This window comes from Lissotriton vulgaris, chromosome 7 (assembly GCF_964263255.1).
Source record: "Lissotriton vulgaris chromosome 7, aLisVul1.2, whole genome shotgun sequence".
Lineage (NCBI taxonomy): Eukaryota > Metazoa > Chordata > Amphibia > Caudata > Salamandridae > Lissotriton > Lissotriton vulgaris.
Genome location: NC_141695.1, coordinates 308,133,712 through 308,149,935, shown reverse-complemented (window position 1 = coordinate 308,149,935; position 16,224 = coordinate 308,133,712). Strand labels below are relative to the sequence as shown.

At 48.6% G+C, this 16,224-nt stretch overlaps 1 protein-coding gene across 1 annotated transcript in view; it reads left to right on the top strand.

The window, feature by feature from the left end:
• The window catches only part of SHANK1 (SH3 and multiple ankyrin repeat domains 1), a 1,619,594-nt gene that overhangs the window by 488,508 nt on the left and 1,114,862 nt on the right, over positions 1-16,224 (top strand). The gene's annotated exons all lie outside the window — the stretch shown is intronic.

Genomic DNA, 16,224 nt, shown 5'->3' with positions numbered 1-16,224 from the left:
TGTCACCGGGCCTTCCTGTCCACAGGCCAAAAGCTCAGCCCCTGCTGTGCACAGCCAAAGGTCATTACACAGCGGTTTTTGAGTCCCTGTGACTGCCTGGATGCTGGCAGGCCATGCCCAGAGCCCAACCCCTGTGGCTGTGCGATGTGGGGGTTGAGCACCTGCAGCAGATTTTGTTTACGTCAAGCTATGTGCCCAATCCACACTGCTCACTCCCAATGGTCATGTGGAGTGGAGAGTGTTAACTAAATACATCACAAAAGCACAATGGAATTCACTGAAAAAACATAGTTAAAGACTTAGTTGTGTTTCTGATTCAAGTGTGGAAAGCCACTGAAATTCGCCAGTTATGGCCCTTAACGCACTCACTACAGATGCCATAACTTGCTGCACTATTAACATCTGCTTTTCCCATTGTCCTTAAGGAGCCAGGGATTGGAGCCTGACCTAAGTCCTTCAAGCCTCCACGTTGTCGAACTTTTTCTAATTTCAGTGGGTTTTCATGTTCTGTCGATATTTTTGATTTAAGTTGTGAGGCTCTGAACTGCTGACTAATATTTAATGTCTATGACATTTCCAATATGGTTGTCTGGAAAGGAAGCAAGGAGAAGAGTGTTGGTGCACTTTGAGTTAACTTAGGATAACCCCTTCGGAACCAAACAATATGGTATCCCGGAATTTAAAACATCTACATGTACTGCTCAAAAGAAAGATCATGTGGAAATCATCGCTAGAACTCTGCCAGGAGATTATTTCTCTAGAAGAAACTCAGTTAAGAGACATTGAAACATAATGGAATGGCTACCCTTGCTCCACTTCTCTATCCTTGACAGTAAAAAACATACAAGGCTGGTAGATTTCAAATGGTTAAGGGTGATCTTGAAGCTTGCATGATAACCAAGGCAATGTTCTATTCTACAAATACAGGGCAGCATGCTTTTTTACTACATTTAATGATTCAGCACTCACATATTGCAAAAGGGGATATTAATCTCACAGTGACTTTAACTTTGTTTGGAATGGGAGCCTAAACGGTTCTTGAACTGAGATACAATTGACTAATGTGTTTTCTGGAAAACAAAATAATTAATTGCTCTGAATAGGCCATGGGATATTTGGAGGGAACTTTGTGAGCAAGATATACGGCTGAGAATGTTGTCATCCTGGCCTTGCCTTTGAAGATATACACCTACCTCTTAGAAAGCCTCAGCAATCTAGGTCACAGTTTCTGAGGGAAGGTCCAAGATCGAGAATCCCCATAACACCTTTACAGGGTACAAAGAGGCAGGGTGGGGTGGCATACCCAATCTTGGCATGTACTATAAGAATCAATCGGTTTTATTGAGCAGTATAACATCTTATGACACAGCTCAGCTGCCTACATCCACTGGCCGGCAGAGCAAGATCCAATGGCATTAGACACAGCGTTCTTATAGATACATCTGCCTTGTGGATTCCTCACCTTGTGAATATCCCCCTGCGTCAGCAACATTCAGAAAATTCTTTGTAGCACGCCGGCGTGGACAACGTCATAGGAGCACGGCAACGTGCGCGACTCCGTCTGACGTCACCGACTCCTGATTAGGCCTACGTCGGCGTGAGGACATCAGTTCCCTTTTTTCCGCGTCGTCGACGCTAACGGTTTCTGGGATCTTCCGTGATTCAGATAGTAACTTGTTGCTATTTTGTGTTACTGTCGAGGATGTCGTCGAGGAACAGTGCAGATCGTGTGCCAGGATGATGTCTATTACCGATCCGCACGACGATTGTTTGTGGTTTCTTGGATCGGACCATGATGTCAAGAGCTGCCGATCCTGCTTCAAGATAAACCAAAAGGCTCTACGAGAACGTGAGGCGAAACTTTTGCTGGCCAAGGTGAAAGGAAAAGAAGCTGGAAGGTCCGCGAGGTCAACATCTAGACGTTCGAGGTCAAAGCAGAAGTCGCGATCGAAGTCGAGGTCGAGATCGGCTTTGAGGTCGAGGTCCAGAGTGAGGTCGAGGTCCAGATCGAAGTCGGCTTCGGGTCATGCTTCGTGCTCCTCGAAGAAGAAGCACAAGAGGAGGAAGCACAGCTCAAGACATCACTCTGGCAAAGAGTCTTCTCATAAACATCACAAGGACTTTGTGTCACCTTCACCTGAGCGATCTCGTGAGGGTTCTCCGGATCCGGAACAAGAACCGAATCCGGATTTGCGTCATTCTTCGGCGCATGAAGAAGATGAGGAGATTCCTCGGGCACCAACTCCGGTGGAAAACCCAGAGGACCAAGAGGGCCAGGAAGAACCGATGCCGGAGCAGCCTCCTTCGGAGCAGCCGATGGGTTCGTACCCTCCCTTTCCTGGTCCTGGACAGGACCCCTCGCATTTCCTTACTGCCATGTTTGGCGTTTATACAAGGGCAATGTACCCCACTGGTGCACCGGCTGGTCCCATGGGTCCTTTGGTATAGAGACAAAATATCGACTCCAAAATATCGACTGGACATAATATCGAGTTTTTAATATAGACTGGACAAAATATCGACTGGACATAATATCGACTACAAAAATATCGTTTTTCAGGTAAGTGAAGTAATATCGACTGTATAAAATATAGATAGCAAAAATATCGATTTTTTAATAATTTATAATATTTTATAGTGTATTTTTATGTAATAATATGTGTGAATAGTGTGTATTAATGTTATAAAATATTTTATTACATGAATTTTGTTTTTATAATAATTGCGTAATGTAATTCTGTAGCGGGTTGTGGGTTTATAGGGGAATAGGGTGGGAAGTAATTTAATAATAATTAATTAATTAATATATGTTTGTTAATATTTTTAATTAATAATTAATTGATAATTAATTAATATTAATTAGTTAATTAATTAATATAATTTTGAACATATTTTGTATTAGTAAATAATTGTTAATTAATTAATTGTAATTAGTTAATTACATTAATTAGAGTACATTTTTAATATATATAATTTTGTGTAATTTTTAAGTAATTAATTTTGAAAAAATAATATTAATTATTAAAATAATTACAGCTAATGTTCTAATATATTTACTTTATTGTTATTGTTAATTAATAATTAATTGCTAATTAAATAATATTGATACATTTTGGGTAAAGGAGCATTTTTAGGGTTCAGGGTCAGTTTTCAGTTCATGGGTAAAGGGGTATTTTTAGGGTTCAGGGTCAGTTTTCAGTTCATGGGTAAAGGGGTATTTTTAGGGTTCAGGGTCAGTTTTCAGTTTATGGGTAAAGGGGTATTTTTAGGGTTCAGGGTCAGTTTTCAGTTCATGGGTAAAGGGGTATTTTTAGGGTTCAGGGTCAGTTTTCAGTTCATGGGTAAAGGGGTATTTTTAGGGTTCAGGGTCAGTTTTCAGTTCATGGGTAAAGGGGCATTTTTAGGGTTCAGGGTCAGTTTTCAGTTCATGGGTAAAGGGGTATTTTTAGGGTTCAGGGTCAGTTTTCAGTTCATGGGTAAAGGGGTATTTTTAGGGTTCAGGGTCAGTTTTCAGTTCATGGGTAAAGGGGTATTTTTAGGGTTCAGGGTCAGTTTTCAGTTCATGGGTAAAGGGGTATTTTTAGGGTTCAGGGTCAGTTTTCAGTTTATGGGTAAAGGGGTATTTTTAGGGTTCAGGGTCAGTTTTCAGTTCATGGGTAAAGGGGTATTTTTAGGGTTCAGGGTCAGTTTTCAGTTCATGGGTAAAGGGGTATTTTTAGGGTTCAGGGTCAGTTTTCAGTTTTTGGGTAAAGGGGTATTTTTAGGGTTCAGGGTCAGTTTTGGGTTTTTGGGTAAAGGGGTATTTTTAGGGTTCAGGGTCAGTTTTGGGTTTTTGGGTAAAGGGGTATTTTTAGGGTTCAGGGTCAGTTTTGGGTTTTTGGGTAAAGGGGTATTTTTAGGGTTCAGGGTCAACAAATAAGATTTAAAAAAATTATTTTTATTATTTTCATTTATTATTTAATTATTATAATTTAATTTAAGTCGTTTTAAGTACATTTTAGTAATTAAAATTTAATATTAATTTAATTTAACACTGTTTTTAATAAAGTCGATATTTTTTACATCTATATTTTTGTTAACGATATTTTGTACTCGATATTTTTGTACTTACCTGTTTGTAGATACAAACTCGATATTTTGACTGTCGATATTTTGTCCACGATATTTTGGCAACTCGATATTTTGTCCGTCGATATTATTTCAGTGATCCGGGTCCTTTGTCTTTTAACTTGGGTGTCCCTCAAGTCTACACTCCGGCACCTTTTATGCCGTTTATGTCGACGCCTTATACACCTTGGCTCGGTACGGCGCCGCCGAGGTCATCGCTTCCGCACACGGCTTCGCCGGCTCCAGAGCGACCTCGAGAACTGGATCGAGGTACGACGCCAGTTCGAGATTCTCGTCCTCCAGCTGTCCCGGCTCCTCGTCCGACTCCGGCTCCGTCGGAGTCGTCACCGGATCCGACGACTTCGATTCGTCTGGAGTGGTCGAGGCGCAGAGCTCAACGCCTCATGGAGGAAAAGGAGTACGAAGATCCTGAAGTATAGGAAAGAGAGCTTCTGCATCAAGGGGACTGTTTTGAGGACCTACATAGTGGTAGTGGCTTGGAACTCTCTCCTGAGTGGGGTTTGCCATCAGTTTCTGATGCACCATCGAAGGACGTGGCACCCTACCATGTCGTCATTAAGAAGGCTGCAGAGCTGCTTAATCTGACTTTACCTACCGTTGAGTTCAAGCCTAACATCCTCACGGAGGTTTTGCATTCGCCTTCCTCTACTACAAAGCCTACACTCCCATTCACTGAGGCTTTGACTGAGCCAATAATGGAGGTCTGGAAGAGACCATTGACTGCTCCTGCGGTGACCAGGTCGGTGGCAAGACGTTATAGGGTGGCACCTGGTGACCCTGAGTTTCTGTCCTCGCATCCTTCACCGGAAAGTCTGGTTGTGCAGGCCGCTTGCTCCAACAGGTCTGCAGGTTCTTTTCCACAGGTGCCAGCAGATAAAGACTCAAAAAAATTGGACCAGTCTGCAAAAAAGATTTTCTCCTCGGGTAGCATGGCTCTTAAATCTACCAATGCTACTTGGCTGCTGGGTAGATATATTCATGCTTTGATGGACTCTGTGAAACAGTTATCAACTAAGCTTCCGGAGGAAGATCGAAAGAAGTTCAATGAAGTAGTCTCTGATACTCAGGCAGCGGCCCGCCAGGTTATTCAGAGTGGCATGGACACGACGGACTCTGTGGCCAGGATAATGGGCTCTACTGTTGCCACGAGAAGAGCCGCATGGCTTAAGTCATCTGAATTTTCAGCAGATGTACAGTCTACTCTAATGGACTTACTATTTGACAGAACTGGCCTCTTTGGAAAAAAAGCGGATGTAGCATTGGAGAGGTTCAAAGATAGCCGGGCGACGGCAAGATCTTTGGGCCTGCAGGTTAGAGGCTCTACCACCAGGAAGTTTAGGGGATTTGGTAGATCCACTTTTCGTCCCTATAAACAAGGCCAGCAGCAGCAGCAGCAACAGCAGAACCCATTGTATAAGTCTTACAGAGGTAGACAAAAGAGTCGTGCTTGTGGACGCCAAGCCTCCTCCTCCTCCTCTACTTCCTCCTCTAACAATCATCCCTGACCCGCAGCAGCAAAGCAGCCCTAGATCCGCCATTCCGGATCATGCGGGTCCAGTAGGGGGTCGGCTTACTAATTTTCTATGGGATTTGGAATCAGTTACATCAGATCTTTGGGTTCTCAATCTCGTAGAAAATGGGTATGCATTTCCTTTTCAGGAGTTCCCTCCCAATTACCCTCCTTGCCAAGGTTATTGTTCGGAGGACCACCTGCTTCTCCTCCAGGAAGAAGTCCTGGCACTGTTTAGAAAAGGTGCGATAGAGGTGGTTCCAGAGCAGGAAAGGGGTCAGGGGTGCTACTCCCGGTATTTCCTGATCCCCAAGAAGGATGGCAGGTTACGTCCAATCCTGGACCTCAGGATTTTGAACCTCTATCTCAAACAGGAGAAGTTCAAAATGCTCACACTTGCACAGGTTCTTCAAGCGCTGATGGAAGAAGACTGGATGGTGTCGATCGACTTGCAGGATGCGTATTTTCACATCCCCATTCTGAAGTCGCACAGAAAGTATCTCCGTTTTACGGTGGGATCGCAACACTACCAGTTTGCGGTCCTTCCGTTTGGGCTTACTATTGCGCCTCGAGTTTTTTACCAGGGTGATGGCTGTGGTGGCTGCACATCTCAGAAGGTCGGGGATTCCAGTATTCCCGTACCTGGACGATTGTCTGATCAAAGCGGAATCTCCAGAGACAGTGCTCCGTCATCTGCAGGAGACAACTCAGTTATTACACAGGTTGGGTTTTTCAATAAATGTACACAAATCTCACCTGGTGCCCTCCCAACGCAACCTGTTCATAGGTGCGGTACTGGACACAACTGTGTGTCGTGCATTCCCTCCTCCTCAAAGGATTCGCGACATACAGGAAATGGTTCCCTTGTTTTGCAATGGAGCAGTCGTTCCAGTTCTGAAGGGTCTTCTTGCATTCTTTTGGTCAACCATACACGTTGGCACATGAGGGCACTCCAGTGGTGCCTCCGCAGGCAGTGGTATCAGCACAACGGAGATCTCAGGGAGTCAGTCAGGATCTCCAGAGAAACTGCGGCGGATCTGTCTTGGTGGAGCGTTGAAGGCAATCTGTCTCAAGGGAAGCCTTTTCAACTACCTCCTCCGGTGGCAACGGTGATAATGGATGCATCCACTCTAGGGTGGGGTGCTCATCTGGGGGATCTGGAGATCAAGGGTCTTTGGACTCCAGAGGAAAGGTTGCTTCACATCAACCTTCTAGAATTGCGGGCAATACGTCTGGCGCTCAAGGCCTTACTCCCTTCCCTTCGTGGTCAGTTAGTTCAAGTCCTGACGGACAATACGACCGCGATGTGGTATATCAACAAACAAGGAGGAGTGGGGTCGTGGTGTCTCTGCAGACAGGCTCTGCAACTCTGGTCCTGGGTTCAGAACCATCAGATTTGTCTGATGGCAAATCACCTGGCTGGAGGTCTGAACGTACGTGCAGACAGACTCAGTCGGTGGTTCTCGGTCGATCACGAGTGGAGGCTCCATCCAGAGGTAGTTCGCTACATCTTTCGGATGTGGGGAACTCCTCGGGTGGATCTGTTCGTCACTCATGAGAATGCTCACTGCCTGTCATTCTGCAGTCTCCAGTTTCCGATGCAAGGAGCCTTGGGGGACGCGTTTCAGTTGAGTTGGGGCTCACAACTCCTTTACGCGTTTCCTCCCATACCTTTGATTCCTCGGGTTCTGAGGAAGATTCACCAAGACCGGGCCCAAGTCATATTGATCGCCCCTGATTGGCCAAGAAGGGTGTGGTACACGGATCTTCTCCACCTCTCCTCTCACCCGCTGCTCCGTCTCCCTTTCAGGGCAGACCTCCTCTCTCAGGTGGAGGGGCAGGTTCTACACCCCCACCTCCAGACAATACACCTTCATGCCTGGAGATTGAACGGGCCAACTTGAATTCCTTTTCTCTCCCTCATGATGTGGTGGATGTCAATCTTTCTGCCAGGTGTGACTCCACTAAGTCCATCTATTCTTATAGGTGGTCTAAATTTGTCTCTTGGTGTAGGGAGAGGGCTGTTGACCCTTTGAAGGCGCAATTGTCAGACATTTTACAGTTTGCTCTTTCTCTGGCGCAGCAAGGTTTTGTTGTTGCCACAGTCCAGGTTTATCTTTCTGCTTTATCTGCATTTCTCTGTTTGCCGGGTCAGCCCTCTCTATTTAAGTCTCCTGTGGTTTTAAGATTTTTGAAGGGTCTTACTAATAAGTTCCCTCCTACTCCTTTTATTGTTCCTCTTTGGGATTTTAATCTTGTTTTAACCTATTTGATGGGTTCTCCCTTCGAACCCTTGCACAAGTGTCCCATGAGGCTTTTATCTTTTAAAACGGTCTTCTTGGTTGCAATTACCTCGGCAAGGAGGGTAAGTGAGCTTCAAGCTCTTAGTTCCAAGCCCCCATTCTTGACTATGCATGATGAAAGAATGGTATTCAGGACCAGGGCTGCTTTTCTCCCTAAGGTGATAACTCTCTTCCATCTAGGACAATCCATTACCCTTCCTACCTTCTATCCTCCCCCTCACCCTTCCAAGGAGGAGGAGAGGCTTCATTGCTTGGACCCTAAGAGAGCAGTCAGTTTCTATCTCGATAGGACTAAAGACTATCGTATGGATGATCAGCTCTTTGTGGGTTTTGCTGGCTGCAAAAAGGGCAGAGCGGTGCACAAGCGCACACTTTCCAGATGGATAATCCTGTGCATCAAGATTTGCTACTCTCTGGCGGGTAAGGACCCTCCTGAGGGTATCAGAGCTCATTCAACTAGAGCAAAGTCTGCAACATCTGCTTTGTCTGGAGGTGTTCCTGTTGAGGACATTTGCAGAGCCGCGACTTGGGCCTCCCTCCACACTTTCGCGAAGCACTACTGCTTAGATACCGAGTTGAGGAGGGACGGCCACTTCGCGCGCTGTGTCCTCCAAGATTTTCTGATATAGCAGAGTGGACACCCTCCTCCGGGAGTGGGGACTGCTGTGGGACTCTATTCACAAGGTGAGGAATCCACAAGGCAGATGTATCTATCAGAAGAACAAGTTAGGATTATATGTACTGTGTACAGTGTATATGTATATATCTTCTGTCGTTGGTCCGTCCGGGTGCCTCGAAGGCACGGAAAAAAGGGCGGAACTGATGTCATCACGCAGACGTAGGCCTAATAATACTAGTATTTATAAAGCGCGAACAGCTGCCTCAACTAGGAGGCGTCCCGGCGCTGTGAGGGCTCGACAAGAAAGCTAGCTGGGAGTCTGCAGCTTAGAGAGGCACCGAGAACAGCCACGACTTAAGCTGTCTCCTAAAACTTGTTTCTGATTGGGCCTTTCGCAGCTCAGGAGGTAGGGAATTCCAGAGACGGGTCACGTTGGTTGAAAAGGTCCGGCCGCCCAATCTAGCCCTTTTGACTCGCGGCACACTCAGTAGCACCTGATCATTTGAACGAAGGGAGCGGGACTGTGTATATCTAGGCAGACGGGCTCTCAAATAATTAGGACAGGTGCCGTAAAGGGACCTATAGGCCAGAGTAAGAGTTTTAAATTTTATTCTACTGGCAATCGGGAGCCAGTGTAAGGCCCGAAGATGGGGGGAAATGTGCTCTTTAAAAGGAATATGTTTAAGCAACCTGGCTGCCGCGTTTTGCACCGTCTGCAGCCTTTGAACCAAGTATTTTGGGAGACCGCTATACAGGCCATTAGCATAATCCAATCTCGAAGTGATGGTGGCATGGATCACGGTTTTCCGGCAAGACTCAGGCAAAAGCTTCAGGACTGGACGGAGATTCCTCATTTTGCTCAGGCAGCAGCCTGTGACCTGATGGATCTGGGGCACAAAGGAGAGATTTTCATCCCACTTGACCCCCAGATTTTTTGCCCACTGGGAGGGGGAAGGTGGAGTACCCATCTCAGTCGGCCACCAGAGCTCAGCTGGAGGGTGACTGCCTTTACCAAAGAAGATCACTTCTGTTTTTCCCGGATTCAGTTTCAGCTTATTAGTATTCATCCAGGAAGCCACATCCTGAAGGCACCCCTTAAAGTTTGCAAATGCCGCTTCTGTAACCTCAGAGTAGGGAAAAACCAACTGTGTGTCATCAGCATAAGATATTGCGGTGACTCCCCAGTTGGCAATGAGAGAGAAAAGAGGGGCAAGATAAACGTTAAACAAAAGGGGGCTAAGGGCAGATCCTTGCGGGACCCCGCATCGCAGCGGCTTACGCTTTGAGTCACAAGTGCCTAGAGTGACCCACTGCGTTCAGTTTGACAAGTAGGACTGCATCCAACCGAGTGCCTGATCTTGTAGACCAATGTCTGCCAGACGTTGGATCAACCTAGCATGATCCACCGTATCAAACGCGGCCGAGAGATCCAGGAGCATCAGCATAGCTGAGTCTCCTGAATCTAACGACCACCTCCGAGAATCAGCCACCTCAATCAGCGCCGTCTCCGTGCTGAAGCCGGGTCTGAACCCAGACTGAGTCTCATGAAGGATGTTATTAGATTCGACATGAGCATTCAGCTGGTGATGAATTAGTTTTTCCAGCATTTTCCCGGGAGCTGCCAGCATAGAGATAGGACGGAGGTTAGTTAAATCCTCCGCATCCCCGTTTGGCTTCTTCTTCAGTGGAAGGAGAGTCGCATGCTTCCAACTCTCCGGAAATTCCCCAGTGTCTATGGAAGTATTCCAGATATGTTGAAGCATAGGTGCAATAGCGTCCGCTAAAGGTGCCCACAGTTTAGGTGGACAAGGGTCCTCTGGGGAGCCAGACTTACACCGGGTTATCTCTTGCCTTGCCTCATCTAGCGGGATAAGTTGAAATTTCCTCAAGGAGACTGGGGGCCGGTCCCCATTCTCTCTATCCTCCTTGGCCGTAGGTTTATGCGGGCCAAAGGAGTCATAGACCATCTGTATTTTATTGTCAAAGTAGATAGAGATCTTATCACAGAGTGCTATGGATGGGGCTTCAGAAAGGATTTAACCAGTTTAAACACGGTGACATCAGACGGAGTCGCGCGCGATGCCGTGCTCCTATGACGTTGTCCACGCCGGTGTGCTACAAAGAATTTTCCGAACGTTGCTGACGCAAGGGGATATTCTCAAGGTGAGGAATTCACAGGCAGATACTGTATCTACCAGAAAAAGCGTTACCGAAGGTAAGTAACTTGTTCTTCGGGCCTACAGCCCGGAGGGCGACCCCGCAAGGGAGAATGCAATGCTGTGATGAGCAGCCCGTACAAACACCAATCTACTGCATTTAAGCATAGGAACGAGAACAACGAAGACAAAAGAAACACCCCCCCACCCCCAGACCTCTCCCCGCCACCCACCACCCACCTCCGCATCAGTCTCATCCACCCCCTTATACCCACCTCCGCCCCCATGGCCCCCCCCTAGCACCGCTCAAACCACTCACACCACCTTGGCAGGGCCGCAAGGCTCCAAAGGAATAAGTTGAAGAATCTGCAAATACTTTGGACACGTGACCTCCCGTAAGTCCCTGGACAGAAGATGTACGAATGGGCCCCACAATTCAGCGTATTCCGCCCCCTTTCCATCCATACACAGCGATAGCCGCTCCATAGCTAGAATATGCCTCAGCCGTCGGACCCAGTCCCTCGGGTCAGGTGAGTCTGGGGATCCCCACTGCTTAAGAATGACTAGGCGCGCTGCCAACAAGGCCAAAGCAATCTGTCTACCCCTGAGCGAGTGCAAGGGATACGATTTCACATGTGGAAGCCCTAATAGCGCATGCTCAGGAGCTCGAGGGAACGTGATATGAAAAGCATGGTCTAGGCCTTCCAATACGGCTCTAGCTTTGGACAGTGCCACAAAAGGTGTGACAAGGTTCCCGGGGAACCACACCCCCTCCAACACAGGCCTGAGTGTTTCTGATCCAAAGCTTTAATACGAGCTGGGGTATGATACCAATAAGTAACCGCCTTATAGGCTGACTCTGTACCTGCTACGTTGGCAGTGGTGTGGTGTGCACGGTAGAATACCTTTTCCCACTCCCTACGCGACAGCGGGCGCCCCAACTCTGTCTCCCAACTAACCTGCGCATTTGTACGTGAAGCTTTGGGGTGCGCCATGATCATAGCATACAAGTCAGATATAAGTTTGAGATCATCTTTCTTGCAGACTACCCACCTTTCGAAGGCTGTTAAAGGACGGGACATAGCCGCAATGTTAGGGGGTTGAGTAACCGAATGCGCTACTTGCGCATAAGGAAATGCATCGGAATCTAAAAGAGAGAAGTAGTCCCGGCAAAGCAGGGGGAATGGAATTAGGCCATCAAGATCAAAGAGGGAACCCACTCTCTTGCAACCTTCTTCCCTCCAGCGCTGGAAGATCGGGGACGCACAGCCCGGCGGGAAGTCCGGATTATCTACAGTGGGCATCATAGGGGACGGGAAAGTAGTCCAGCCTTTACGCTGCGCCAATTGGTCCCACGCCTTCAACGACGGTGACGTCACCGGGGAAGAGTAAAAACCCCACGCTCTATGTTTTCGGGGGAGCCACAATTCGTGCCAAATGTTGCAACCCGCTACCGTCTGGTCCATGAAATTCCAGTGTTTACTGGACCATGGCCTATTCCATTCAAGGATTAATCGCAGGCAGGCCGCCTGAAAGTACGCCTTCAGCAAAGGGAAACCCATCCCACCGCTGGACTTAGGAGCTGTAATCAGTGATAAGGCAAGCCATGGTCGTTTGTGGTTCCATAAAAACTTATTAATAAGCTCTTGTAGCTTCTGGATGAAACCCGGCTGAGGGCTCAGTGGGAGCATTTGAAAGAGGCACAAGATACTCGGGAGCACCGTCATTTTAACCGCCGCCAGTTTACCGAACCAGGCCAGGTTGAGACAGGACCAGTCAGACAGAGATTTGGCTGTATGATCTACTAACAGCTTGTAATTAAGGGAAGCTGTCCTTGCTACAGATGGGGCAAGGCGGATTCCCAGGTACGGTATGTCGGAGTGAACCCACTGGAAGGCAAAGTTCTGCTGCAGATCCAGTACATCAGCTCAGGGACCGATACATTGAGTATTTGCGATTTGGAAAAGTTAACTTTAAATCCCGCTACCTTACTAAATTCGTGCAGTTCTGCCGACAGGTGCCGCAAGGAGGAATGGGGCTGCGTAAGCAAGAGAATCACGTCATCCACGTACAAAGTGATTTTGTGCATATCCGCACCAAACCGAATCCCCGCTATACCTCCGTTGGACCGTACCCGCTGGGCAAAGGGCTCCATATAGAGCACAAAAAGCAGCGGGGACAAGGGGCACCCTTGCCTCGTCCCTCTAGTGATAGGAAAAAGAATAGATCTGCATCCATTCACCCGTACCGCCGCCTTCGGAGCTGACCCTTCGCATGAAGTTATCTCCCAAACCGAAGACCTTCAATACAGCAAACAAATATGTCCAATTAACACGGTCGAAGGCCTTCTCCGCATCTATGGATAAGAAGAGGGCCTGCGCTTCGAGAACGGTGGACTAAATCTGTGAGGTGCAAAAGTCTTTTAGTATTATCTCCCCCCTGTTGCGTCGGAATAAATCCCGCCTGGTTCGGATCTATGATGCTGTCCATCAACGGGCTGAGTCGCGCGGCCAAGATGCTGGCGAAGAGCTTGGCATCAATGTTAAGGAGCGAGATCGGGCGATACGATCCACACTCCGCAGGGTCCTTCCCGGACTTGGGGATAACTGTGATAGCAGCCTCCGACATGGAGGGGGAAAGGAATTAAAAAGGCGTGTTAAAAAAGGAGCCAGCTCCATACAAAACGTCCTATTAAAGATGGCCGAAAAGTCATCAGGCCCCGGGGATTTGGCCAGTTTCAGACGCGCAATCACAGACCTCCTCTATACGTATCTCAGCATCCAGAGCCTCGGCCGAGACCTTAAGAAGAGGCGTGATGCCGCAAGATGCCAATTAAGAAGCTACCTGCTTGGGGTCCGAAGGCTCCCCCTGATGTAAGGTTTGATAAAACTGCCGAAAGGAGTCTATAATGAGGGAATCGTAGTATGTTCCACTGCTTGAGAGTCCCTAATGGATTGGATGGTTGACTGCTGCGCTCGTGCCCTCAACCTGTGTGCCAGCATCCGGCCCCCCTTGTCCCCGCTAAGATAAAACTTGTGGCGCAAGCGCAAAAGGGCATGTTCCGCTCGGTCCAGGTTAAGGTGATTTAACATGCGTCTCTTCGTTTCCAACTCCCTCCATATGCGTGGAGCCCCTGTCCTCTTATGTATCGCCTCCAGGTCACCCACCTCCTTCTCTAGCTCCGCGCGTTTCTCCCTACGCATCCGAGCATATATCACAGACAGCGCAATAAACTCTCCCCGAACCACCAGCTTGAGGGCCTCCCAAACTGACTCTTAGGACATACCATTTTGATCATTGGAGGCAAAGTACTGGGTGATAGCGCCCCTAATACGAGTGACTGCTGACTCTGAGTGGAGGAGAGAATCTCGGAGACGCCAGCCAGACGACGGTGGCTGCTGCCCACTACAGGTAAGCTGAACAGAAATAAGTGCCTGCTCTGACAAAGAACGCGGGGTGATAGTTGTCGCGGACAAATGGGGCAAGAGAGAGGTCGTAGCCAAAAAGTGACCTAAACGCGCAAAAGTTTTATGAGCTGAAGAGTAATACGTATAATCCCGATCAAAGGGATGTTGAGCACGCCACACATCATGCAGCCCACCGTCTTGCAACCATTGCCTCCCCCTCAGCGACAGGCCCCCTGCCTGCTGTGAGCACGTTTAGCGGACCTATCCAGCCCTGAGTCCGTTACTATATTCAGGTCCCCCCCACCAGCATAAAAGTTTCTGGGGAAGCTAGCACTTCGGAGAGAGCCGCCTTCAGGAAGGGTTCTTGGCGTTCGTTTGGCGCATACAGTGAGCCCAATGTCAAATGTGTGTCCCCCCCATTGAACCCGGACCGCCAGAAACCTCCCTCTAATATCAACAACTTGGGATTGGATCTTGCAATGCGCCCGAGCACTAAAGAGAATAGCCACCCCATGTTTCTTCGCTGGGCCCGAGGACCATAGCTGCACAGGGAAGCGCTTGTCTTTCATCCTCCTAGTATCTTTGGGGAGGAGATGGGTCTCTTGCAACAGACACACATCACCGCCTGCATTCTCCGCGCTTAACAGGGTTATTTAGGCCCCGAACATTCAGGCTTACAATTTTCAAATCTCTACCCATAATCTCTAAGGGGGAGGGATGCGCTAGCCCGATTATCTAGGACAGGAGTACTTAGGGAGGAGTCGGGAGTGAACAGCGGCCCCAACCTATGCCTGGCCCCCCGGAGAACTGATGCGGAGCCCCAAAAACAACCCTCTTCCCAAAAACCGCCCCCAACATCCCCACAAAAGGACTGAACCACAAAAAAGAAGAAAGGTAGGAAAAGTCTTGTGAAGTGACCAATGTTCGTCAGAAGAATCACTCCGTAAGGAAAACATGGCGCCATTCTGGTACTTTACCCAACCCTGATACAGGGCACTACCACCCACTGAGGATGAAAAGAAGAGCAGGAGTTACAATCTTACCCCCCCCCCCCCCCCCCATGTCCCCCTTCCAACGCCGCTATGGAATCCAGCCTGGGCCCGTCAAGCAGCTTTCAAGGAGCACTCTCACTGTCGGTCACCAACGCCACCGAGGAGACAGCCGCCTCCCTCTCCAAAAGGCTTGTAGAAAGATCTGGCTTCCCCAACGGAGGCGACTTTCCCACTCTCTGCCAGTCCGCGGAGCGCCTGTGTCGCCGAGGGGGTGACCCGGTTGATCCAGCCTGAGCATCAGACTTCTCCAAACCTAGCGCCTCATAAGCTGCCTCCAGAGAGCGGATCTGCAGAAGTTTACCTTTGAACTTAAAGATGGTGCAAAACGGTGCCCCCACGAGTAGGGGATGCCTTGTTCCCGTAAGTAGGTAGTAATAGGCTTGAAGCTATGACATTTGATTAAAGTAGAGGCCGCCAAATCTTGAAAAAGAGCAGGCTGGTGCCCACGAAACTGCACTGGGTTGAGATCTCGCGCTTTGCGAAGAATCTGCTCCTTAATCTGGAAATTATGTACACAGACTAAAATGTCTGGTGGAGGGGCCTTAGCACCCCTCGGCAAGCCAAAGCGATGCACACGGTCCAACTGGATGTCCAGGTCATCCTCCTCATCCAGGAATTGTCTGAACAACGCCGCCACATACTCCCGCAGGCTATCCCCTTCCCCTTTCCAGGGGACAGCTCGGATCCTGATGTTGTTCCTCCGCAAGCGGTTTTCCACGTCTTTGTGTGCGCCTGCAAGTCCAGGTTTTGTTCTGTCAGGTGGAGAACGTCTTGTTGGAGCTGATGGATCTCCTCGGCAGCGCCCAAGTCATGCTCCTCCAGAGTCGCCACTCTCTCCCCTATGGCGTCGATGTCTCGACGCATCTCCTGGACGTCTGAGGAGAGCTGGGAGCGGAGTACCAAGATGTCCTCTTTAATGGCGGCAAAGAGCTCCAGCATGAAGGCCTTAGTCGCCTGCGCATCCGCATCGGCAGGCTGCGCAGACTGGGCATCAGACTGCGAGGCGGTCGAACCCACTGTCTTCTGCGGCAAATCTTTCAGGGGTTTTT